Source organism: Mauremys mutica, chromosome 6 (assembly GCF_020497125.1).
Source record: "Mauremys mutica isolate MM-2020 ecotype Southern chromosome 6, ASM2049712v1, whole genome shotgun sequence".
NCBI classification, from domain to species: domain Eukaryota; kingdom Metazoa; phylum Chordata; order Testudines; family Geoemydidae; genus Mauremys; species Mauremys mutica.
Genome location: NC_059077.1, coordinates 105,668,750 through 105,694,997, shown reverse-complemented (window position 1 = coordinate 105,694,997; position 26,248 = coordinate 105,668,750). Strand labels below are relative to the sequence as shown.

The window sequence follows — 26,248 nt, the reverse complement described above, 5'->3', positions numbered from 1 at the left end:
TCATGTATACTGGATATGCCATGTATTTTACAGAAAATCTATTTTAGAATTTTTTTTAAATGTTTTCTAAAACATGGTACTATTTTCTATATCACACCACCAGTAGAACCAGATTCCTTCAGTACTATGAGTTAAACTATATAAACTTTGGAGGAAGGATAACCAAAACCAAAAAGGTAACTACTATATTTTAGAAACTTATCAGAATGATCCAAAGTACATTTTCTATACATAATATCTTATTTTAAGAGTTATCATAGGATCTTCCAGGACAAGAAGCAAGTGCTGAGTATCCCATTGGAAGGCTAAAACTCTCTCTCTTTTGCAGTAGCATAAGGCTTCCATTTCTACCCTTGAAGGTTTATGAGATATCAGTCCTTAAAATGGACATGGCTTCAGGGCTGAATATTGTGAACAGCAGGCTCAGGTAAATGTAAATTGGGTGGGGAGGGAGAAGAGTGGGAAAATTTTATATGTGGAGTAAAGAAATATTTCCTCTTGGTAGGCATTACCCTTCAAGGTTAAATAAAAGAGGAGGCTGTTGTTAAGTCCTTGGGGCAGCCAGTGTAGGAAACAATCACTTGAGGCCAGAGAGCAGACAGCTAACCAAAACCTCCATTTTATTTACAGAACAGAGAGCTCACCAGCCGGTTGAAACCGGCTGAGCTATCCCTTAATAGTCTAACTCAGTTGCCATAGTAACAAAACCCATGACAACCAAATACACAACAGCTGTTTGAAGTATTCTGAGGTTTGCAATGTTCAAAGCAGTCCCAGGGCTGATGGATTAGTGGGCAGAGTTCAGGTGAGGCAGCCAAAGGTTCATAATAAAAGCAATGCTCTGCACTTTTCATACCAATATCTCCACCATGTATGATGATATTTGTACAATTGTTTGGCAAGATTTATAAAGTGTTATATGAATAAAGTGTTATACAAGCATTATATGAATATACGATAATTCCACAACCATATGTATATCCAGTCAGATAATTCCATATATTTTAAGCAACTGTATCACTTCTATGTAGGACTAGAGTACAACTGAAGAAAAAGAACAGAGTCCCCTAAAAGGAAATAGGTTAAATAGAAACTAAAATGTGTGTAATGTGCACAAGTTTTGACAACAATTTTACTATATTTTAGAACCTTCTGTATAAGCAATTGGGTCATTTGGGATCTGAGTTTGGGTTTCCTCTTTTCTGGAATGAAAGAATTTAAAGTGCACCCCATGACCCAACTGCCTTAGTTGCACACTGGCACCAACGACAGAAAATAACTTGACCACAGAGTCAGCTCCTTAATGAGAAAACTATAGTAAGTCAGTGCTCCCATACATTACGTGATAATGGATTATTATTAGTGGCTTTCACATGGTGACAGGAGGCTGTTTCAGTATTACTGAGTGTGATTTAAAGGAGACAGCCTGTGTTTGAACTGCAATAGCTGCCTTAAATGGTCAAAAATTTATATTCATATTTGAGATCTGTCAAATTCACCAAATCCTTCCCAGATTCCAATGCATGCATATTTTAGATGCCCTTGTTGGTGAATGCTATGTATACTGCATGAAACTTAGACAATAAAAAATGACAGATGTACAAATTAAACAGAGAAACTGAAGAACAGAGACCACATACACTTATAGAGGTGTTTAAAAATACAACAAAACAATACACTTGAATAAATTCATCTAGAAGAAAGCAAAACAAATCGTGTTATTCCAAACTTGTTTAGACAATGCATGCTTCCTTGACTGATATCATTTCTAAAGAAATGTTTGCCTTACAGGATGCAGCTTTCTGTCAAAATAACAACACTACCAAGCTAAGGAATGAACTACTCCAGTCACTGAACTGTTGTTTCTACAATACTTGATAAAGGAGATGGTCTTATGTGACAGCATTAGATAACTGTTTTTTAGAATGTCATTTTTGGAAAATTAATCTTCAGAAAATACATCATTACACTGCAATAATAATAATAAAAAGTATCACTCCATAGGACTCCTACTTCAAAACTGCCAGAAAGCAGATGAAGTGACTACTGTGATAGGGAAATATTTAAAACAGTCTGACACAGGCAAAATACCCACTGACATGAACAGTAGTTTTTCCTATAAAGACACAGTAGGCATGGGTCCATGATTAAATATACTTGTTTATATGGAGAAAAATACCAAAGAGACAAAGTATATATTTGATTAGTCAAAGTATTTTGACAGTAGATATATTTTCTGAAATGATATGGTTAATAAATAATCAATAAACCAATGTTCTTAACACAAGGAAATCATAGAGCTATGCATTTTGCAAGACACCTCGCTAGTGATATTGGATGAATATCAGACTTTCCTTGGCTGTACTGATCCTATTAATTCAGGACACCTCCAGATGATAGGTCAGTAGTTCTGATCAGGCACTTCTTGCTGTTAGCTAGTGAACTCAACCCCTCTGAACTTGATTTTCCATACAGAGATGTAGAAGGAAGGGAGAGGGATGCACCAAGAGAACCTATTTCCCCCTTCACTCCTGGGTGTACCAAATCATGAGTTAAAAAATCATAATTGTTGTCAAAATAAACCAAGTCAGCAATAGGTATTGATTTAAAATCATCCGTGTGTATAAAGAGAAATTGAAGTATACAAGCTCAGCCAACGGCAGTTTTCCATCATGCTTATCAGCAGTCACACTAGACTGTAGCTTTCCCTTTTGATTAAAAAAAATACACCTTAAACTTGGAAATTTGTAAACTAACAAGTCACTTTTTTATAATCAACATAAACATTGTAAATGTAGCATGGCTTCAGGTGAGTGCTAAATAAATATAGACCTGCCTCAATCTCGCAGATTCGATGTAGCAGAGGGAGATGGGGAAAGGAAAAAGATGAGCAGCATCAGGAGGGAGGAGGAGAGAGAGCTGCTTCAGAGACAGGGGTAGGAGAGGAAGCGGAGTAGGGAGAGAGGGCATGCTGGAGCAGTGCATCAGTATGAAGAACTAATGTTTCATTAGAACTTGCTTGGGGGTGAAAACTGTCTCCAGTGAATCAGAATCTTAGCTCAAATTAACCTCCTAAATTAGCAGGGGGAAAACGCAGGAAGGAGCATGTACAAAACCCATGCCCCATTTGTCATGAAAAACACAGGGTCCGTGTCTAGATCTGAATAAAAGGTGTTTTGTTAGAAGATGTTAGCGAACAGATTCTAACTAACATGGTTAAGAAGTTTAGTGTGCACAAGACATGCAGGATGAAATTCTTAGCGTTCCCAACTCTGGCAACTTGATTGCGAGACATGGTATTAGGTGTTTTGGTTTTCTTTAAGTCCCACATCCTAGAATCAAGTCATTTCATGAGAATTTCCATTCTCACAACACTCAGTAATTTTCTAACTCTCATGGTTGTACAGAGAAGCTTAAAAATATGAATCAACTGTACATAAGAAGGCTAATAAAAAGAATTAATAATATAGTATTTTAATACATTTAATGATTTTTAAACCAACCCCATGAATCATCTGGGTCTCACTTATGATTTTTGAATGCTTACAATGGGTAGTACTGGATTCCGGGCTGCATCTCTAAGAGGTGCAGTACAGGACTTGCAGCCCACGGGGAGGGTGGTGGCATGTGCTGCAGCCACATTCCTGAAATGCCCCTCCTGCCCTCAGCCCTACCCTCGGCATGCCCCAAGGCATGCCAGGAATTGTAAGGAGTTCCTCAAGGATAACCTATGACTGTCTTCCTCAGTTTCTGCACTGGGGGAATCCTCCTGTAGCTGGATCTGGGGATTTTAGTGGACATAGAGCAGCCAGAGCAGGGGTGGGAATCTCATCCATCATTTTTAGCAGTGCTCAAATGATTGCATTAAAGCCTGGAGGGAGCCTAAACTTTAACTCAACCAACTTACATAGTACATGTTTGGGTCTACATTATCATGTCTGCATCGCTTTGTCAAATGTGCTAGAACATGTTAGCTAACACCTTCCTACAACACACCTTTAAATCCTATTGTCTGGGTACACCGCAAGGAGGACAGGATACACTTATTATGGATTTTAATCAGGCCGCAACTTTATTACACAGATGTCTGCAACTACCCGGCAGATAAAGTGTACAGTGCAGGCAAATCCATGCTTATTCAAATCAATTATCCGGGGCTTCCACCAGCCCCACCTTTGTTTCCATCCTGGTCCCCCAGCCGACCCATGGCTTGCACCTTACCATCCACCATCCTTGTAAGAGGGCTTAAGGTGGGCTATGAGAAAGGAGGGCGGGGTGGAGGAGGGAAGAGAGGATAGGCTCCCTGCCGTATTAATCAGAGGAGTCTCCAACCCTCTCCCCCATTCTGTTCCTTTATCCAGTACCTCTTTTTAAGTCCTTTACCAGGCCATTTATCTGGTCACTGGCTGCCTTCCCTATGGAGTGCCTGCACTGAACATCTGCCACAAGGAGGCGCTAGCAATTTGCTTGGCTTGCAACCCATAATGCTTTATAGAAATATTCTTATGAATGTAAATATGACATAACTGGAATATGTTTTATGCTACATATGCCATGTAACGTATCTCTGCAAAGGTTATGATCTACTGAATATATTCATCCTATTTGTATGCGTGTCTCATTTTTGTATTTGAAGTTATGAATGTTGGCTGTGTACTTGTTTGATTTTAAGTAGCCTCAGTGAAGCATTTGGTCAGCTTCTTGAGAAAAGACTATTCTCCGTAAGTGCCCAATCAAGAAAACACTTAATCTGACAATAGACTTTGACAGACACCAATTCACATCTGAGCTTTTCTGGGAACATTCCTGTCGAGAACTAAGTCATGCATGGACATGTGACTTGCCCAGGTGACTCCAAAACTCCACCTTGTAGAGGGGAGTCTACTCAGGGGGAAGGAGGGGTTTCCACCCACAAGAGAGAAACTATATCAAGTCTCATGAGACCCCTCCATTTTGTCTTCAGCTGGCTCAGGAGATAGCCTCTACATCCCCAAAGGATACTTGAAAGAAACTGAAACAAAGGACAGTAACCACAGGGGTGTGACTGATTGCTGGATCCAGACTAGAAGGAGGCTCATCTGTAAAAGAAGCTTACAGGAACATCTCTGAGGGTGAGATTTCATCTGTAATCACTTTCTTACTGTATTAGTTTAGAATTGTATGTTTTATTTTATTTTGCTTGGTAATTCACTTTGTTCTGTCGGTTATTACTTGGAACCACTTAAATCCTACTTTTTGTTTTTAATAAAATCACTTTAACTTATTAATTAACCCAGAGTATGTATTAATACGTGGGGGGTGGGGCAAACATCTCTCTATCGGTGTTATAAAGGGTGAACAATTTATGAGTTTATCCCGTATAAGCTTTATACAGGGTAAAACGGATTTATTTGGGGTTTGGACCCCATTGGGAGTTGAGTACCTGAGTGTTGTAGACAGGAAGACTTCTTAAGCTGTTTTCAGTTAAGCCTGCAGCTTTTGGGGGCCATGGTGTTTGTAGCAGGCTAGTGTGTCTGGCACAATCAGGCAGGGCACTGAAGTCCCAAGATGCCAGGGAAAATGGGCTTAGAGGTAGTCTCAGCACATCAGCTGGCAGTTCCCAAGGGGGTTTCTGTGATCCAACCCGTCACACTCCCCCTCCCCCCCCAACCCAGCTTGATTCTCAGACATCTCCAAATGGCCTCTTGCCTAGCAGCCCTTCTGGGGAGAAAGAACCCATTGTCCCATGTGTGATTGTCAAGGGGCACCAGCAGCTGCATTGTCCTTGACCCAGTACTGCAACAACTGCCCTCCACGGAGGGCCGTATAGGTGACCCATTCTCTGGATCCTTGAACTGACAAGACTCCTTAAGAGAAAACAAAATAACTTGTAACTCTGGAGCCAAAAGTCTCAATTCCACTGACCAAATCATATTTTGAGGTTCAAGAGAGCCAGCGACATCTGCTCAGGTTCACTGCTAGCCCTGTCAAACTAGAAATGAGACAAGGCGTCTGCTATGCCATTATCGAGACCTTATACTGCAATGGGATTTCTTCCTGAAGTTATTTCAGGTTGATGACAAATATCCCTTAATTCTGTAATGGTAAAAAAATGTAAAAAAACCCAAAACAAACAAAAAACCTTCACACTCTCCATACCCTCCCAGTAACCTCAAATATTTTTAAAGCTGCTCTAATAAACTTATTGTTTCTTTAAAATATCTTGTTAACTTTAATGAGGATAAAATGTTTCAGATTTTTTTAGAGAGGAATGGAAATTGCACTCCTTGTGCTTTAAAATTCCACCAATCTTGGAAGAAGAGAGTTTGTTTTTTATTAAGGGAACTCAGTGTTATCCAATGGATTTAACTCCATAGGAAAGGAGATTTTCTACAAGACAGGTGGAATATTAAGATTTAATATTTTAAGACTTTATGTGACAAGAAACATTATAGAAAGCTGATTGCTTGACAATAGGACTGTATAGAGAGAGAACATACCGGACACAGAAAAACTCATTCAAAATATTTTCCTTTGGTGCCTAGATGAAGACTATAACTGAGCTGTAGCTCACAGCAAATAGCACAGAGTGCCACAGTGACTGCACAGTACTAGCTATAGATTTTCCCTGTGCCATAGGCAGGCTATCTCATTTCATACATCATTTGCAACTTGCTGCAGTGATTCTGCAAAGTCAGTGCCTATCTTGCTAACACAAAGTTAAGAAGAAAGTGTCTTTCCTTGTTCTTGACTTGACATGCCACTTTCATGACATATTGCATTACATCACAACTGGCTTCCTGAACTCCTCTTTTGCACAATAAAACAATAGCTAAAGCTGTCACAAAAACACATGAAAATCTTAATTCTATTCTATATTGCATAGTGTGGTTGGGTTGTGTTCAATATTTTGGTAAAGTCTCATCTCAGCCCAAAGCCACAAGTTACTAAGCCTAATATTCTATAACAAATATGAGTCTAAAAGATCCAACACAACACAACATAAAAAGTACAAAAAGAAGCTGTCCACAGTCTTCCTAAGAGGGTTCTCTCTCACAAAACCTTTGGCTTATAAGCCAAAACTGTGTCGGGAGCATGCTAATACAATTGGTTTTTGTATTTATATAGCACTTGTCAGCAAAATAACTGGATGTGGACTGCTGCTGCTACGTTCAACAGCATCACAGCATTGCCTAACATTTCCTCCTGATCTCCATCTTCTGAGTAAACTCTTCAAATACTGAAAGGTCTTGCAGAATGAAAAAGGACATGCTAGCAGCCAAATCTGTACCCATCCTGTTTCTATTCCAAAACGCCATCAGCAGTGGAGAATCAGAGAAAGAACTGGAGTTTGTGTGGAGAAACTAAGTAAGAATGGCGGCGTTGGATCAACCCTGAAGCTTGCAATAAAATATTAATAGCAGTAGTTCTTGGGCAGGTAGATTCTTCTCACAAATTGTAGTAAAGTGAATACATATGTAAGCAAATGTGTGAGCTATTGCATAATGTGCTATGTGTCAATAAAATGACTCCCAGGTGAGTCAGAAAGAAACATGGGGGAATCCACTAGAAAGCCTGCAGCTCAGACTCAATATTTTAATCTCACTTTTGTCTATTTGCCTACATTAATTTGCCTGTTCTTTTCTCTCTCTCTTGCTATGGTGCTGGAAGCTGATGAAATAGTAGTGGGTCTACAATGTCAGTCATGTCTGGTAAATAAGTTTGTGAAATAAAAGCATAACCTGGACTTTTTGAAGCCATCAACATACAAGGATAAATCCTAAAAGCATTCAGTTTTACAAAACGATAATTAAATACAGTTACTTCAGTCTCTGCAGTATTCCATGGTACTTTTCTATGCTTACTACAGGAAATATCTTGAATACTGCAGACTCTGAAATTATTTAATGGCAAATCCTTATTTAGATTAATAGATTAAGACCAGGAGAGACCAGTATGATCATCTAGTCCAGAGGCAGGCAAACCTTTTGGCCTGAGGGCCACATTGGGTTTCCGAAATTGTATGGAGGGCCTGTTAGGGGAGGCTGTCTCCCCCCAAAACAGCCAGGCATGGCTCGGTCCCCGCCCTCTATCCAACCCCCCCTGTTTCTCTCCCCCTGACACGCCCCCCAGGACTCCTGCCCCATCCACCCCTCCCTGTCCCCTGACCACCCCCGGACCTCCCACCCCTCACTGCCCCCCACCGCCCCATCCAACCCCCCCTCTCATTCCTAACTGCTACTGTTATGAGCAGTTGTGAAGAGTTCACTGCAAATATTTGATATGCAAAATCTGAGCCATTTTGATCGGATACATATGTTACATGTTAGTTTTCTGTTCCCTAATTATATGGATGCAGCTCTTATGATAAGGTTTCTGGTGCGAATTCCTGATTACAAATTCAAAGTTCACTTTCCATGAGTAGTCTGTCATATTAACTTAAAATTCTCTGTTTCAGCAGATACTCCTGCCAGTAAACAAATGTAATAGAATATTCAAGGAAAGCAAACAAAGGTATACACACAAGGTAACCATTTTAAACTCTTTTAATCGCTTATTTATTTTTTCACTATTCCTTCAGCTTTATATAGAGGCCAGAAAATACTGGAGTATAGATTTGCCATTGGTTCAAGACTGAATATTCTACTTCCTGGACTTCAAGGCAGCTTAAATACAGGGGAGAAATCCATATTTGAGTGCATAAGAACAGTTCTATAGGTGCTGAGTTTACAGCTTAAACAATTGTGGCTGTAATTACACTGTACTTACACTACAATTACTGTATGATTTCATTATAATTATGCTTTTTGATAACTAATTACTTCCAGTTCATATAAGGATAAGATTATATGACTTACCCGTTTGGTTTTATACTTGCAAGTATATTTTTAGAATCCAGATACATAAACTACATTTACAGTGTAATAATTCTCAGGCATTTAGCTAACTTTATGGTTATGATGGAATTATATTATATTACTGAATGAAACTTCATGGAATTAATGTAATGACAAGTATAAAAATGATAACGACAGTGTAATTATTCTTTAATTAAAGCCCAACTACTGTAATGAAAGTCACTCTTTTATAAAGTGTAATAGTGCTACTTTTAAAAGTTACAATAGCTGTTTAAAGCCAGTCAGAGTTTGAGATAACAGAATAAGGCCTGGTCTACAAAAGAGAAAGGGTTTGTGGTACAGCTATAGTACAGCTCGTACAGTGTATACACAACTTATACCGGCAAAAGAAAACTTCGTAATTATAGCTTGTGCTAGTTCCCTGAGCGAAACAAGCTACACTGACAAAAGTAATTTTTTACTGGTATAACTGCATCTATACTCTCACCTTTAAAAGACATTCCTATACCAGCAAAAGATTCGAATGTAGACTAGGTTCAAGTTCTGGAGAAGATGGTTTAGGGCCACAGGAAGGTGACATGATCAAAGGTGCATGATTAATACAATTTACCACTAGGGTTGCCAGGTGTCTGGTTTTCGACTGGAACGCCTGGTCAAAAAGGGACCTTGGTGGCTCCGGTCAGCAGGCAGGCTCCCGCACCTCCCCAACACCCTGCCCCAGCCCCCTCCTGTACCCCAAACTGCTTATCCCTGGTGTCACCCCAGAGTCCACACCCACAGCCGGAGCCCTCATCTGGCCTCTACACTAACACCCTTCCCTGGCCCAGACCCCCCTCCAGCACCCTAAACCCTTCATCCCGAGTGCCACCCCAGAGTCCACACCCCAAGATGGAGCCCACCTCCCCATCTGCCCCCCCAAATTCCTCTGTCTCAGCCCAGAACTCCTTTCTGTACCCCAAACTCCTCATCCCCAGCCCCACCTCAGAGCCCGCACCCCAAGCCCATCCCTTTCAGCACTCCGAACCCTTTGGTCCCAGCCCAGAGCCCCTCCTGCACCCCAGGCCCCTCACCTCCAGCCTTACCATAGAGCCTGCACTCCCAGCTGGAGTCCTCACCCCCCCACACACATACCCCAATCCTCCGCCCCAGCCCGGATGCCTCTCCCACACCTTGAACCACTCATTCCCCGCCCTGCACCTCAACCCCTGCCCTAGCCTGGAGCCCTTTCATGCACCCCACATGCCTCATGCCCGGCCCCACCCCAGAGCCCACACCTCCAGCTGGAGCCCTCATCCCCCTGCCCCAGTCCAGTGAAAGTAGGTGAGGTTGGGGGAGAGCAAGCGACGGAGGGAGGGGGCTGAAGTGAGGAGACAGGGCCTTGGGGAAGGCGTGGGGCCTCATGGAAATAGCAGGGCAAGGGCAGGACAAGGGTGTTCGGTTTTACGCCATTAGAAATGGTCATCCTATTTACCACATGGTTCCATAGTTTACATACATGTGAGCCCCACAGCTGAAGGTTTAGAGGGATGAACCCCCTACAGCTAGCTTTGGCAGACTTGATTTACAAATTATTACTTCACCCCCAGTGCACATCCGCACAGTGTTGTATTGTTTGGAGTTTGTTGTGTTCTGGTTTTGGGAATTATACTAAATGGTACACATGTATATACACACTTATGGAAGGAGGGGAGAAATGATGAATATAGCCTGGAAAGAAATTGGTCATCCTGAGCTAGAAGTTAGTTAACTCTGGGGACAGAGTCCAAATCTCGAGTTGATAGGGAGATCTGAAGGGCTTTGTCTGAGAGACCAGGACTCTGTCTTGGTTCTACTATAATCTGGGTTTCCCAGCCAGAGATTTGCTCCTCCATCAAGGAGCATATCATCATAATGTTTATATCAAACACATATAATTAATATTGCATGTTTTGTTTCAAATAAGTGTACAATTTAAACCCCGATGTCCTAACTGTATAGAATGTTACCTCGGATCCTTCCTTATTTCTCCAAACTCATGCTGAAATTTGTAGAGAGAAAGGAGAAATACACACTGCAAACTGTGGCTGGGATTTTCAAAAGGAGCCTAAGGAGATTAGGATCCTAACTCACATTGAATTTCAACGGGATTTGGGTGCCTAACTTTCTTGGGTTCCTTTTCAACTTCCAGCCTGTGTCAACAAAAGGCTTTCTGAAATCATTTGTAATTGTCATTGTTCAGTGTATGTGTGTGACAAATGCAAGTTACAGGCTGCCAGTGTTGTTGTCCAGCTGAATGACCCCTTCAAGGAAAATACTCTTGTAATCAAGTGTCCTTACTTTTTGTGGTCACTCTCTCTGCCCCTGGGAGAGCTCTAAGGGCAATACTATAATAACGCATTTTGCTTTCTATAAAGTTACGTTTCTGAAATAGACTTTAGAAATGTTTTATTGTCCTGTACAGCAGTGGTTCTCAACCAGGAGTACGTTTACTCCAGGGGTACATCAGCTCATCTAGATATTTGCCTAGTTTTACAACAGCCTACATAAAAAGCACTAGTGAAGTCAATACAAACTGAAATTTTGTGCAGACAATGACTTGTTTATACTCTTCTATATACTATACACTGAAATGTAAACATAATATTTATATTCCAATTGATTTATTTTATAATTATATGGTAAAAATGAGAAAGTCAGCAATTTTTCAGTAATAGTGTGGCTGTGACACTTTTGTATTTTTATGGGTGATTTTGTAAGCAAGTAGTTTTTAAGTAAGGTGAAACTTGGGGGTATGCAAGACAAATCTGACTCCTGAAAGGGGTACAGTAATCTGGAAAGGTTGAGAACCACTGCTGTACAGTACATACTTGTGTATGTGTGAGAGAAAGAGAGAGAGAGAGAGAGAGCATGCCTGTATGTACATATACACATAAAGGTTTGCTCATACAAGGTGGTGGGAAAAGCCATGCAAGGGAGCTACATTTTAAAAACAATTCAGTGTAATGTTTTTTTCTTTTTTTCAATGCCACTGCTAATGTTTTGAATTCATGCTAGCCTAATATGTTGCTGAAGTGATACTCCTGTGTATTTTCATGAATACATCAAGCCAAAAACAAAAAAAAAGGCCTCAAAAATGTCAATCTCTGTTTTATCAAGTCTCAGTAATCAAGTAAACAGTGCTACTTACACCTGGGGACTATTCAGAGCTCATGTATATCTGGCATAGCTTTGATTTTTGCTTAGTTTAAATAAAGTGGCATAACATGGATTTTCCATTTTAATTACTCATTTTTGTAGTCTCACTCCCAAAATTGAGGACACAGTTTTCCATTGACATGCATATACTTCACATTACGCTTTCCTCATGTCCCTTCTGAAGCTAAGGTTTACCAGGGCAAGGAGGAACTGACTCTCCATCTATGTTCTAGATCCCCCAAATCAATAGGCTGCAAAGCAAATGTCTATTTTGTTTTCAGTTTTTATACAGAACTGGAAATTTGCAACACATCCCCTCTTTCCTGTTCCATCCACCCTCACCCTAAGCACCATTGCTTTTACCACTGTGCTAGTTTTCATCCTCCTCAGTGCACTGCAAGGTCATTCTACACCCAGGCCATTTTAAGCAGTATCTTCAGTATGTGATTACAGTGCAACAAAATACATGGAGCCCCCTAAAGGAAAAACACTGCCATCTCTATTTCTGCTCTGATGTCACTGAACAAACCGCAGCAGAGATCAAAGGTAACAAGGCAAGGTAAGAGCTGTAGCATCCGAGGACCATTATAAAATACTTTCAATTCCATGGCTAGCATCAGGAGGAGGCTGGAAAGCATACCACTAATAATCATGAAAGTTTCATCATAGGGAAATAAAGGCAAATTATAACACACAGAGGTCCTGAGAAATACCACTGAAAGACCACTCTCAGTTACCTCAGAGGTAGCTGTATATTAAATGAGTGGCACTTATGTAATCATTATCTCAGGTTTCACTGACCTTGACGACTATAGAGGGGTCATATTTTCATATGAACTGCCTTTGACATTTTTTTTTAATATATTGACACAGGCTTTTTTTTTTTTTAAGAAATAGACATGCAAATGTTCTCTTTTCACCCACTTTTCCTTGATATATATTCTATGTATTATATATGTATACAAAAGAAATCCCTTTTACTAGGTTTTTCTTACAATAACACAAGTCACTCAAACCATATAGGCTACTGGTATTTTCTGGTCATACATCTCGTTTGCTCGCTCCTACTCCTACTCCAAAACACTTCTTAAATGTATTAAATCTTTATGTCAGGCAAATGTTCACACTCGGAGAATGGTTTGGTATATTACAAAATTGATCCTTATTTAGTTTCTTTTAAATAATCTCTCTCCAGAATATTATCATCTTTAAAAAATGGAAATATGTCACAGAAATAGAGATGATGCATTTATTTGGCTTTATAATCTGATTTAAAACAAGAAATAAAATGAAGATTAAAAAACCCTCACAGATGTAACTGATGCACTGAAATTTTAAGAAATCTAGTGCAAGCAGCAAGGTTTTGTGATTCCTGTGCTCTTCTCTTTTTCTGAGGGGGATAATCATTAAGTAGCTCTGCAAGGTGTCCATTAATCAATGCCAGATGTGCTTGAGCTGAAGTTCTGATTGGCTGCTCAGGACTAGCCAGCCACTAAAGAAGAATATAGACTAGCTGGCATTAAAATCTTTTTTGTTGCCTACCAGAAAGAACAGAGGCTAAAACAGAAGAAAAAATAAAAATAAAAAATCCCCAAACAACTACGAACAGAAAAGATAAAACTGAAGAAAGGAATCAGTAGTTATGATGATATTGGTGATAACTGGCACTACTTACACAGTGAGTCCTATAAAATGTAGTCTGCATTTGTGTGAAGGAATGGGAATTTATACCTTTGTAAGGTACAGCAATTGTTTGGGTTTCTAGGAATTGCTTTTTATTTTATGTTTGTACAGGATCCAGCATAATGGGATCCCAATCCTGATGTGTGTGTCTAGGTGCTACTATAACAAACAAACAATAATGAAGTAACATACTTTTAAACTAAATTCATCAATAAATCTCATTAAATAAATATAACACTTTTGGAATAGCTAAGGAAATAATATTTGTTTATTATCCATTGATTCAGAACTGGTGAAATAAGCTGTCACTTTATAAAAACTCATGTTGCTTTGAGTGATTGTAGTTTTAAGAGTTGCATTGACTTTGTCTTACTAAATCTTAATGTGGAACCATTCTTGTGAATTCAAGAATAAGAATTTACTTGCCAATGTCTTTGCAGTTTCAGGGGAAAAAACATTTGAATTACTTCTGACATCACTTCATGTTATGCTATCATGAGAGAGGTTACAGCAGGACAGCCATTTTAATTTCATGTGTATCTATTCCATAACACCAGCAGAAAGAAGTATAATTGGCCTAAAATTTAGAATCTGGTAGTTACTCTAGTAGTTAGTATTCCCCACAAAACACAGCCACCCCATTACCCACATGAGTTACTAACTAACTCAATGTCTGCACTATATTATATATGAATAAGCAGCAGAAAGGCACCACTGCAGAGGCAGAAATGGATGGCAGCAGACAATGACATATCCAGGATAGAACAAGCAATTCTGGCAGTATTTAGGATCATGTTTCAACATTTGGTGGAATGGCGCACTCCAGAGCAGAACAAGATAGTACAACTTTTACCAACAAGCTGACCCCTCCACGCTTTGATGTCCACAGCCTTGCTGAGCCCTCTCTCTAGTCCTTTGCAACCTGAGTCCCAAAAAACTCCAGAGAGTCATTGCCTGGATCCTTGCCAGTAAAGGTCTGCCCTCTTTGCTCCAAGGATTCTCTTCTCCTCTTTTAATTGGTGCTCACCAACACATCTCTCTTCTCATATACCCACCTAGCCCTTTTCTTCTCCCCTCTCCTGTGGGGATTAAAAAGAGGTCCTTCCCATCTAGATATAGGCTTACCACTCTGAACCCTTCTCAAGGTTCTTCCAGCTGAGAGGAAGCCAGGGGAGTCATCATATCTGGCACAGACCCGACAAGCTTGAACACACCTCATTGCTCTCACTGGAACCTTTCACACTAAACACGGAGAACTCATTCTTTTCCCCCTCTATAGGCCTTGCTTACTTTCAGTCATGTGCTGCTTCTGGGAACTACAACCAACTAGGGTGTCTGGCCTTAAAGGGACAGAGGGACATGACAATAGGCAAGCTGGGCAGCACCTACCTTTTAAGGGCCTGCACACTTTCTTATGCCCCTAAAAAGCAAGTTTTATATTAGACTGCAGTTTATATGTTTTCTTGAGACAATAAAACACATCAGAGATCAAGGGCCTAATTTACAGTCTGTCCTAAACCCAGCCTCTCTTTTTGAGCCCACAATTTAATGGGTGAAGTTGGATATAACTGGATTGCTTTAGTGTCTGATTACACTCACATATCAATAAACAGCCATTTAGGGCCCTATCCAACTCCCGCTGAAGTTGATTAATGTCTTCACATTGACTTCAATGGGAGTTGGATTGGGCCTTTAAATTCTCAATCAACTATGCTTTGTAGTAAGTGCAGGCCCTGATAAAGGCCCAGTTGAGGCCTGAGGCCTGAACTAAAGTATGGTCAAGCCTTAGCTAAAAGCAAAAGTCAAGCTGTGAGCTGGAAGCAGGCCCTGTTCACAGAAGTTGGCGAGAAAAGGGCTGATGTTGCATAAACATATATTCACCTAGTGTAGTAAAGTATAAACATGGTACTAGAACACACTATACTGGAACATTCCACAGATAACAAGGAACAGGCTGACCCATCCCAATGACAGGGCCAAAAGGGTAATATGATGGATAGAGTTGTTTTGTTCAAACCAACATGTACAAGGTGAGAGGCGGCATCTTACTACATAGATGGGTTGTACCATGCTACATAGAAGGGTTGCACCTCATATGTCAGGAGTGATGTGTAGCTTGTTTGTACCTGTGTATAAGAATGCATCCCTGGGGCGGGGTCTTTGTCCGGCCGAGGGGGCAGTGGAAAGTCCCACCACTGACTGAGCCGGGTCCATTGCCAAGAGGCACTTTCTCGTAGTATGCCCGGTAGACTAAGTAATCTACGGGGAACTGCCATTGTGTCCAGGATCACAATAAACCTAGCCGACGTGACTTTGCATCTTACTAGACTCTGTGGTTATTGGGGGTTCTCGTCGGGTCTGCTGTGTCAGCTATATTCGAAGAGCTGGGGCAGCACACAGAGGGAACTCACGCACGCAGCCGAGTGATATCAACATTGGAGAAAGCAGAGCACCACACCGGTAGCACTCTGACAACATGCTTGACTGGTAGTGTCCAAATACAGGAAAGCAAGAATGACACAGAAATGACAAGAAATATTCAGTCTCTGCCCTCTGTGATGCTCACAGGTTTGTTCTAGATGATACAGCCATAAACTATGTAGTTCATTAAACAGAAATGTCTATTGAAGATAGTCAGCTGTTACAGAGCACTGTACCCACTCAGTTGAAAATGAAAAGTCAATTCTTCTTCATCCAATGGATGAATATTTTGGATAATGGAAGTTTGGCTGTTCTGCCCCTTTCCAAACATCTTTCTATGGCAGAAGAGAAGTGGCAACATGTTTGTTTGCCTGAAATAGCCAAGCGTGTTAGCAGATATTGAACCTGCTAGGAAAAGACTACATAGGTTCTTCAGTCTCATAGGTAAATGACTTATCAGCCCATGTGTATGGTGGCGATGGATCTCCAAAGAGAATGTGAGCATTCCTGAAGAACCTGAGAAGCTGCCAACCTGGGGAGATAGCTTTGTTATTTTATTGTTATTTTTTTTGTCAATAAAGCCAAGCCCCAGGGAAAGGGTGAGTTTTGTCTCTAGACTATTTTTGGAATTTTTTTTTTAACGTAGCATAAGTTAGAGGAACAGATAGATAATATGGAACATTTTGTCAATTTGTCTGTTAAAAAGTGATGCACTCCACATTGGCTGCCCTAAACAAAGTCCTTCTGTCTCCAACACAACTGGCAGCCCTGAAGATACCTTCTGAGAAAATGTTTGATGGTGGACAGCTGAGATAAAGAGTAGCAATTTTTTGCAGTAACCAATGCCAGTGTCATAGTTCCTCATATACCAAGGTTTCCTTTCTAAACACACCTGGGAGCTATTTCGTCAAAGAGATATTCTTCTACTAATAGTGAAACAGATTGAGTTTGCCCAGACAGAACAAACACTGAGGTGATGTGAGAAATGGTTTAGTTGGCCATATGCTTTACTATTCCTCAGAAACTGAGCCAATACACTACCAGGTGGTTGCTGCTGGTGGTCTAGCTGATGTCAAACTGTCTGTTACTGTTTCACTAGTCTCCTTTGTTCTGTCTGCAGTTCCTAAGAGACAATCTGTTACATGATATGCACCTGCCTTAACTGGGGCTACTTACACAAGATTGCTCCCTTGCTTCAGAATAATCAATAGCCTGGGTGCCCACACATTGACCTGGATTGTGTGATACACAGGTTCAAGTTCCTCATAGGAACGAGGCAGAGCAGGGACTTGAACCCGAATCAAGTGAGAGAATGAGTGAGAGAGAGAGTGAGAGAGAGCGTGCGAGCGCAGAATGGGAAAATTTTTGAAATTTCAAAAAAATTTGTGGTACAGGAAAATTGTTTCCTACCCAGCTCTAATTCCTATGCCTTTCTGAGCTGGTGCTTCTCTGCATTTGTCTATTCTAGAAGCCTCTCAGGCATCATGTTGCAGAGGTTGAAGTCTCCATAGGTTGATAATACTTCAACAATTCACTTTCCTCCCTTAGTTGGGTGAGGAGATTTTTGGCCATGAGACAGCTGACAAAAGCCTCTGAATTTTATGTCACCACTAACATGTTTTCTATAAACGGGTTCTAAGCAGGTTTAAGTAGTTTGCAAAACACCGTATGTGTGTATATAGTCAGTATCTCATAAAGCACAGATTGCTGGCACCATTGTTTTATACACTGAACCCAAGACTCAAATTTGTGGGTAAGCCACACCAAATTGGCACAGCAGCTCCTGTAGCAAGTTTATTAACACAAGTATGGTATTTAAACAAAATGTGACGCCCAGTGCAATGTGGTTCCTGATGGCACTGCAGTTTGGAGTACTTCGACAGCACAGAGGTAGACAGCTTGAACATTGTCCAATTGGCTTTGACTGGTGTGTCAACCACCATATCACCCCTGCTCTCCATACAGATAGGAATACTACTAGAATTGCTCCAGATCGCTCATTTCATTTTTGCATGTCTTCATACACCAGTAGCACAGTATTTTTTTCCAAGAAACATGGTAATGAGTTCAGTTGTTGCCACTGAATGGTCTGTTGGAAAGCAGCATATACTACATCACCTATCCACAAAGCTGCCCTGCAATATTGTTATTCTAGGGCTATGCACAGGAGTGGTACCTGCTATTTTGCCAGCCAGAACGGAAAATGTTTTTGCCCCTCCCTCACCCCAGCACAGTGGCCAAGCAAAACGAAAAGAAAAGAAAACAAAACAAAACAAAAAGAAAAGAAACGAAAAGGTCAAGCCGTGCACAGCAGTCTGGTGCCTCCTGGAAGTTGGTGGTTTTGTAGAGAGTAGAAATAGTTAGCATCTGTTTGATACTTCTCTTTTAAAAAATTGCCAAATTGCTGATTCCTGTGGCACTAGGAGTACCTACTTATAATGCAGTTGGTTTTAAATTTTCTGCTTTTAGTACAACAGGTTACGTGCCAGGCGTATGACACGCACACATCATAAGCTTATTTTACCCAGGGCTTTAAAAAAGAGCGTGTTATACGATAAGTATCTATACCTCTCACAACAAAACCTACTTTTTTTTTAACTTTCTTAGGAGACATCACAATTTGGTTTTTTGTCTATCTTTGTCTAATAAGGTAGTGGTAATCTTCACTTCTACACCGACAGCTACTGGAGATGGTTGAAAGGGAGCTCATTTTAACGTCTCATCTGGATGAGTCAACACCCTCCTGCAGTGTTAGCATTGGTTTCTGACACCACGTCCTGGTGAGGGATCTGAAACCAAAGTCTCCTGAATCAGAGGTAAAAATGCTACCAGCTGAGCCTTATAGACATTTCTTTTTCTTTCTGATAAGACGACGTACTGACTGTGGAATCACTGTGGCAAGTTGTAAATGATGTATGAAATTAAAAATCCTCCACCCAGTGCAGAGAGAGAACACAGATAACGCTGTGCAGTTACTGCTGTGTTGTGGTATTTGCAGTGATATTTAATTCAGATATATCTTCCAGGAAAATTACCAAGGGCAGAAATCTTAAACAAATGTAACCCTTCTGCCCATCTGAGTTGGAAGCAACAAGGGCCGGGTTCAGTATCTAGGGGTTCTGTTTCAATAACACAATGCAAAACCGGCTCGAGCCTCCACTCAGTGACTTGGGACAATTACATACCACCCCCCGGGCGCCTCAAAGAGGCAATACTTCCCCTCTCGCAAGCACGGAGTCTGAGTGTAGCAAAATCCTTTTAATAAAGGAGGGAAACAATGCAGCATTATGTTGGGGAAACACCACAAACAGGATTCATAACACAAACCATGAGAAAAAGACCCACCACCAAGTAAGTTTGGCAGTATCCTTTTCCCCTCAGGGTCTTAAGTCCAACAACCCAAAAGATCACACCAAAGTCCCAAAAGTCCAACACCCCAAAAGTCTCTTGAATCCAGCAACTCAAAAAAGTCTCTGTCTCTGGTTAGTGCAGCCCCAGAGTTCAAAAGTTTATCTGCAGAGTTTTACCCCCCAGCCTGGGTGGAAATGTGGGGGGAAGGGGCACGCAGGGTGTTAAGGGGCATCTTACGTGGTCCGAGGCCGACTGCCGCACCTCTCCGTGGGGTTCTGCTGCACCCTTCACCACGAGCCACTCCACTCAACCAGCTGCCCCGCGAGCCACTCCAGCCATCCCACGAACTGCTCTGCTCCGCTTCACTCCACTCGCTGTCCTGCAAACTGCTCAGCTCCACTCCGCTTCACTCCATTCACCATCCCGTGGGCCGCTCCAACCATCCCACAAACTGCTCTGCTCTGCCAGCCGCTTAGCAATATATTTTCAGGCTCTCCCACTAGTTAACACAGCACTCAGTGATCTCAGCTCTTAGTAATTTTAGCTCTTTAGTGATTTCAGCTTGTAGTAGGGGAGACCCAGTGCTGGTGCACCATTGGCCCAAAGTGAATTCAGCACAGCAGCCTGTAACTAGACTCTTAATGGAATCAAAATTAGCTCTGCTATTCAACATGGGAGAGAGGAGGTGGTGCAATTGGTGTTTCAGGCCCTCAAAGGGGGCCCATAACATCAGGTACAAATACCTGTCCCCAGCCTCTCTCAATTCACTGGGTTTTGGAACCTATGTCCCTTGTCTAGCGAGTGCTACTTAGTTGATGGTGAGTCCCTCTGTCATAAAACAGTTCCACTGGCCTTGATTCACATAATCTGCCCCAATAGCAGAGAAACTGGGGATCCCACAGCAACCGAAGTGACCATTTGGGTGGCTGTGGGCTCATGCTAGGCGGAATTGGTGTGCCTATGCAAAGAAGACCAGCCCCTGAAGTTCTTTTCCACAACTCACTGCAATTCACCACCAGATGTCAGGGTAGAGCTCATCCTGACTCTGCTTACACAAATAAGAGAGGTAGGACAAATATTACCATTAAGGTACATTTTATTTGTTTGTTCTTATTTTTCCGCCCTTCATTTGAGCAATGTCCTGCCTGGTGCAGAATCCCTACCCATACACATCTGTGTCCCTATACACAACCACCAGAAACGTACAAAAGCCTTTAGAAATATCAAAAATGTTTAATAGAAGAGATAGGACTGAACCAGATCCCTGAATCAGAAGACCTTGAACTCTGATTGGTGGAAAGTGGTTTTCAAAATCTATTCCCAAAATGCTTTGTGGCTTGGTCTGAACTATAGCAAAGAGCAATTTTTAGAATGTTAAGCACAGCTTTTAAAGTCTTCAGTGTTATGGAAATGAATGATTCATCTGGATTCTGTAGTGACATCTAACACTACAGACAAGATAACTAAACAAACAAACAAAAACAAAAAAGAGATGAGAGAAAACCTCCATATCAAGTTTTTTCTGTTTTATTTTGAAATTTTGAAAATTGCCCTATTTCACAAAACATACATGGAAATTAGTATTTTTCTTCTCTTTGGAAATTTGCATGAAAACCAATTTGCTTTCACATGTGATATTTTGAAATATTGCTACAAAAATTAAGAAGCGGGAAATTATAAAATCATTTCCTCTCTCCATCTAATGTAAATGATCATGATAACCACAATTTAATCTGAGTTCCTTGATTCTACCCTGCTCACTAATCTCTACCAGGACTAGTTCTAAAGCCCCAAACTTCTAAGCAGCCCTTAAACAGCTGATTTAAAAATTTTTTTTTTTTACAAATAATCTACCACAGAAAAGATTTTACTTCTCTCCTTCCTTCTCCTCTCCATGCCACAGATATAACAGGAACCTGAGTCAGATCAGAATGGGTATAACTGGGTTGCAGTTCAATAATGTATTCTGTATTCAGTGCTGTACCTGTGACAGTTTGGAAGTCCAATATCTCACTCACACAGGGCTGGAACACCTGTGTTATCCCATTAGCGTGCAGGGAATCCAGATTTTTCAGTGATAAATACAGACTTAATTTCTAGCCTTGGCAGATGTTGCCATGTAGGATCTTAAACCACCTTGATTCACAGAAAAGGCATTTTAGATCATTTTTAGAGGCTTTAAAAATTGTCAGCATTATTTCTTCCTTTTCCCTTTTTCTTTGGCATGGCATAAATACAGCAATGCTATAAGTTCATGTCTATGTAGGCAATCCAATTAATTGCTTCATGTGAGATAGAGTGGATGGCATAGATACCACCAGAATGTGATTGTTTGGATTATTGGTTGATGAGACATCCTATAGATTGGGCTCCTTTTCTGCAGTCACAAATAGAATTATGTCTCAGTCCCCATTTATGAAGAAGGAAGGCGATCTACCATGCGATGTGTGGATGCATTGACCATATTTTCCATGAGAGTGAAAAGCCATTGGGTTCTTTGATTGAGATCTTGATAGGGTATTTGTTTGGGACATTGGTATCCTTTCACCTCACATGCCATTGATCTTTGGGGCAAAACCCTGAGTCTTCAAGCTCTTGCACTTGCAAGCCAAGGAGGATTTCTGGATTTGAGTCATAATCTTGATATGTTATTTAGGTCTTCATGTATTGGAAGATCCTTGGTCCCTCAAAAAAAACAGTAGTCCTGAAGGATTCTCATGGCCTGGTGAATTTGGGATGGGTGGAAGTGCACCAGCATGGGAAACCACAGTTGTGGTGTTGATTTTACTGTACCCATAATGATCTGCATGATGGTGTTTGAGAGTTAACAAGAAATGTGGGAGCTATGTGTCCAGAAGAGTGAGAAGAATCCTGTGGTAAACAAGTGTCAATGAAGAGGTCCATAGAGTTTTTGCATTGGCTCCCCCAGGATGTTCCTTTCACTTTCTGGGGGAGATTTGCATGCATCTCTATTGCATCATGGATATTTTTCAGGTGCTAGTGGTTTGTGATCTAATGTTACATCAAGATATTTCAAGTTGGGATTGGGTTTTATCTGCTGGCTACAGGAGTCCACATGAAGCTACACCGTAGCCTTTCAACTGTTTGATGGAACACTGACACAATAGTCTTACCGGGGTTTGGTTTTATTTGCCAAGAAATAGTTTTCCATGTTTGTAAGATCCTTGGTCAGGAAACATTCTATGATCAGTTAATTTTGTGCCTGTGTATACGAACAATGTCATCAGCATAAACAAGATTTTGTGATGATATTTGGGGAAAGTCACAATTGTTAATATTACACAGGATCAGTGCTAGGACTTATCGTTGTAGTAGACTGCTAGTAGAATCAATTTTACCAAATGAACAGGCAGGTTTCTGACCAGGCCGCAGCTGCACCAACCAAGTATTAGGATTCCAGTGAAAACTCAAGATTGGGGCAGCTTTCTTAGACTTATCTTATAATTTCTGACACTGTATGGAGCAACGCCCTTTTTCTGAAAGCCAGCCAAATTATCCCATGATAAATTTCTTCAGAGAAGTTCTGACCAATCATAGGTTTCTGGTATTCTTGGTGATCAGGTCAGCAGACCATGCGCTCCTTCCCTTATTTAGGCCTGTACAGTTGGACTAATAGAACTAAGGGGACCTCTCTTTACAAGGCAGAAAGATAGGGAATATAGTACCAATAAACAAATGTTATACCCTCTAATACATATCAACAATAGCTTTTCTGCAAAATAGGTTCCATAAACAGAGTCCCTAATGGAGTCTGATGGTATATAGTGACTTTGCTACTCTTGAGCAATTTGGTCATCCAAACTCATGCACTAAAATCTTTGCACTAGCATACCTAGCCTTCATATGTATAGTCATATATTTTACTGTGCATAAAATGCCAAAAAAACACCAACCCAATGTGACATTAAAGCAGAGGGTTAAAATAACACAAGGGTCAGTCCCAAAACAGTGTAACTCTGCCATGTTGTGCATACTACATAGCTGGTGCTGTATATCCAGGAAAACAAATAACAACAAAACAATAGTTTACACTATGCATTTTTTTTTTAAATCTCAGAATAGAAAAATGCGACACGTGTAACATGGCTGTTAACTTGCTATAGGGATCTTAATTTCTGCATTTCCTGACTTTTTGAATGGGTATATTGTCATTTTGACACACAGGAAGTTTTGCATACAACTCTTGCTAACATTAATGAAAGTAACAAAGTAAAAATCTTACCTGGGAATGGAATTGCACCCCTAAGCCTATACCACATTTTCCTATTCATATCTCCTCACTGGCAGATATGCTATTCTCTTATAAAAATCTATATTTACCTTGAAAGCAATGTTTAATTATATGTATTTTATTCATTAAAATCTCAGCAAATATCAGTAAAATATATAAACAGAGGAAAGAAAGGAAATATAGGGCCTGGATGTAGACCAATATCCTGTCTCCAACAGAGGCCAGTACCAGAGAGATGCTTTAAGGAAATGCACACTTTATTTCCTGGTTCTATTTACTTAACATGGGTCGGGTTTACAAAGGTCAATACACCTGATATATGACAGGGGTCATTATCCACTGACTCAAGTCGCTACTGTTTCAACATCGACCAGGAATGGAGCTTGGCCAAGGGATTAGTTGAGTTCAGTATATCCCCTCAGCAGATTCTGTTGTAGAACTCCTCTAGAACTTCAGATATAAAATAGCATTTCCCACCCCAGGTGGAAAACCTTCAGGGAAGGCTATATCAATACTATCTACCCTAGCTTGGGATGAATCCCCCTTGCATGTGCTGGGTAATGAGGCAGCCCAGGAAGGTGCAACTTACACTTCCTTATACCAACCCTAGTCAATACAACTTAAAAACAACAACAGCAACAAGTGAAAATTTTAGTGGTAGAGTAATATGAGAAGAGATATCTACATTAACAAATGGCTTCTGGAAGATAAAATTTTGTCTTAAGTAAATAATCTTCTCCATCAAAATAGCACACACACAAAAAAGTTCCTTGATCTATTTTTATAGCTTGGAGTGCAGCCCGTCTTCCAATGTTTCAGGAGTATTTTTTTAAGTAGAGCACACTGTTTTTGGCTAGGTTCAGCAGGAAGGCTTTTTAGTGTGTAAGCTCTTCAGAGCAGGACTATAGCTTTGTATGTTTTTATCCAGCATGTAACACAACAGGGATCCTGATCTTGATCCCACTGCCTGTAGGTGCTACTGCAATATAGCCATTCATTAATAATTTTCATTATGTGACAATAGGCAGAGTTTGATGCTTGGTATAAGACAACAAGTCCTCACCAAGCTTGAAACAAAAGCTACATAACTGTGGCAGATTCAATAAATTATTCCTTAACAAAAAAGTAATTCCAAAAGAACACTAATCCCTGAACACCTCTCTATGTCTTCTCCTGAAGCTTGCCTGCTCTTAGGGGTCCTTTCTGTCTGCCTCACCCTCTCTGGCACATGGCTTCTCCCACCTCTCTTTTATTCAGGGTGGAGTCTAATGAGACACTTCCACCCTGATGCAGCAGTATTTAACCTACAGTTCCTTGCTGGATTCCAACACTTGCTAATAGAGTGGGACAATAGGAAAAGTCCACAACCCTGTTATATTTGGGTTGATTTGAAAGGCATATACTTTTCTTAGCATGCTGCCTACTTGTTCCCAAGTGGGAAGCAACAGGGGCAATTTTGTGACAGCACCACAGGATGTGCCAAAGATTTGAAGGGGAACATTTAAATCACCAACATCTGGCTGAATCAGAGAGCTTTGCTTTATTCAGTCTTTCAGTAATGCCTACTGAGAATTTGATTTGTGTGAACGGAAGAGAAAGATGTTTTCCCAGCATCATTTCAAATAAACACTCATTTTTACCATGAATATGTCCCTAATTCTGCCACCCAGTCTCATTTGTTTCTAGATGGTGGATAGAGTTTGAGTGTTAGGATATTTATTCATATAAAGGTTCTGCCAAAACAGAAATTACTATAGGGGAGTCACAAAGTACCTGCTAGAAATACTATTCAATGTGGATCTTATTTGTAGACATGATATGTACTCTGAACTTTTATTTGTAATAGATAAGAATCAAGTGCTTCAAAATTTGGAGCAATGTCAGTAAATCCCAAGGTATTATGTCTTACCTAGGTGTTTTCGTCGGCTCTTTTATTACCTTTTTGCTGCTTCATATTTTCCAAAATGGTATGTATTTTATGAATGTTAAAGAAAAGTTAAAAAATGTTAAGACAATTTGATAAAGGTACCTGAAGAGTGAAAACTGGGGATATAAAGAACTTAGAAATGGCCACAGAAAATTAGAACAATGGTTAATCTATTCTGACTGTATCTCTCTGATAGTGGCCAGTACCGGTTACCTCAAAGAAAGGTGTAAAATCCTATAATGGAGAATTAAACAAGAAGATTCTTTCTAAAGCTGTGAAGTGAGTAGTTGTCATATGTCTTCAAATATTGCTTAGAAATTTGTAACTGAACTTGTAAAACTGCAGATAGTCTTATTCTTCATATAAATGTTTAATCTTTTTAAAATTTAAATGGGCTCTTTGACTTAATACGATCTTGTAGAAGCAAATGCTATGAGTTAAATTTTGTATGATGCATAAAAGTGTTTTGTTTTAAAAGTTGTTGCCTTTTAATTGGATATTCTCTTATTCTTGAATTGTATAAGGGTAAGTACCACCAGAGTCCGGATGACCATATCTATACCATTAATTATTTATGTTCCTTTCATCATGTAATTTCTTATA

General features: G+C 40.4%; 1 protein-coding gene and 1 long non-coding RNA gene across 2 annotated transcripts in view; one reads left to right on the top strand and one right to left on the bottom strand.

Moving 5' to 3' along the window:
- Positions 1-26,248, bottom strand: part of PTPRD (protein tyrosine phosphatase receptor type D) — a 1,658,801-nt gene that overhangs the window by 544,273 nt on the left and 1,088,280 nt on the right. The window lies entirely within an intron of this gene.
- On the top strand, positions 762-25,926 carry LOC123372416. The gene is made up of 7 exons (XR_006580276.1): positions 762-805; positions 4,964-5,111; positions 7,108-7,347; positions 8,438-8,506; positions 13,557-13,689; positions 18,766-18,931; positions 25,842-25,926. It is a non-coding gene; the product is annotated as an uncharacterized LOC123372416 (long non-coding RNA).